Below are 1,340 nucleotides of genomic sequence, written 5' to 3'. Positions count from 1 at the left end.
TCTCCAGACGACCCTGAAGAGCCTGAAGAGTTGTAACACTGCATCGTCTCCAGACGACCCTGAAAGCTATAACACTGCATCATCTCCAGACGACCCTGAAGAGCCTGAAGAGTTATAACATTGTGTCGTCTCCGTGTTGCCCACAATAAACGAACAACCCTGAAGAGTTGTAACATTGCGTCGTCTTCATGCTGTAACACTGCGTCGTCTTCGTGTTGTAACACTGTGTCGTTTGTCCCGTCTCTCACTCCTTCCCTCAGGAAACCTGTTCTACTGTCCCCTGGGGTGGGACACGTGGTGCCTGAACAGGGACTCTGAGTACGAAGGATCCAGTGAAGAGCACCCAAGAAGGGGACGGCAGAGAATCGCCCAGGAGGGGACAGCAGAGAATCATCCAGGAGGGGACAGCAGACAATCGTCCCAAGAAAGGCTGCAGAGGAGGATGGCAGAGAATCGTCCCGGTGAGTAACAAAGGTTGCTTAGGGTAATAATGGGACAGGAGCTTAGTCAGCACGAACAAGAGCTTAGTCAGCACGAACAAGAGCTTAGTCAGCACGAACTATTCATTCAGGACTTAAAAGAAGCCCTTGCCACTATGGTCGCTAATTCTAAAATTGAAAAGGAACAGGGAGGGGATCTTATTTCCCTAGATAGTGAGGGAGAAGTTAAAAGCCCCAAAGGAGTGACAAAGCCCCAAAAATCGAAAAAACTAAAAAATAAAAACAACTTTAAGGCTCTATAAGAGCCAAAGAAAAACAAGTCATCAACTAGTTCAGAGGAGGAAATCCTAGAGGCCAAGGCTGACAAATATAATAATCCCAAATGGTTGCCTTTCAAAAAATGGCCACCACCTTATAATACTACTGCTTCAGCACCGCCTCTTATTGACCCAAAACAAAAAAGAATTAGTGAAATAAAACAATTAAAAGAACAAATTCGACTAGAAAAAGAACACCGGGAACTAATATCACAATTAGAGAAACTAAAAACCAATACAAAGAAACAAAACTATTTCAGGGATCACACACAACAGACTTTGAGACATTCCGTTACAGAAACTACAGATCCCAAGGACACGTTTGGCACAGTCACAACGGGTTTGACTTTAAAATGGTAAAAGAAATTAAGGCAGCGGTCGCTTAATATGGAGCTACTGCTCCATATACCTTAGCTATAGTTGAAGCTATCGCCGAGGGCTGGCTCACGCCATCTGGTTGGCAAACATTAGCCCGAGCTACACTTTCAGGAGGAGACTACCTGCTTTGGAAATCAGAATATGTAGAGGCTTGTAGGGAACCGCCCACCGCAATGCCCAAGCCAATAATGGCTAAAAACAGCGA

The sequence above is a fragment of the Tupaia chinensis genome, unplaced genomic scaffold (assembly GCF_000334495.1).
Source record: "Tupaia chinensis unplaced genomic scaffold, TupChi_1.0 Scaffold000283_1, whole genome shotgun sequence".
NCBI classification, from domain to species: Eukaryota; Metazoa; Chordata; class Mammalia; order Scandentia; family Tupaiidae; genus Tupaia; species Tupaia belangeri.
Note: the sequence above shows the minus strand (reverse complement) of the source record.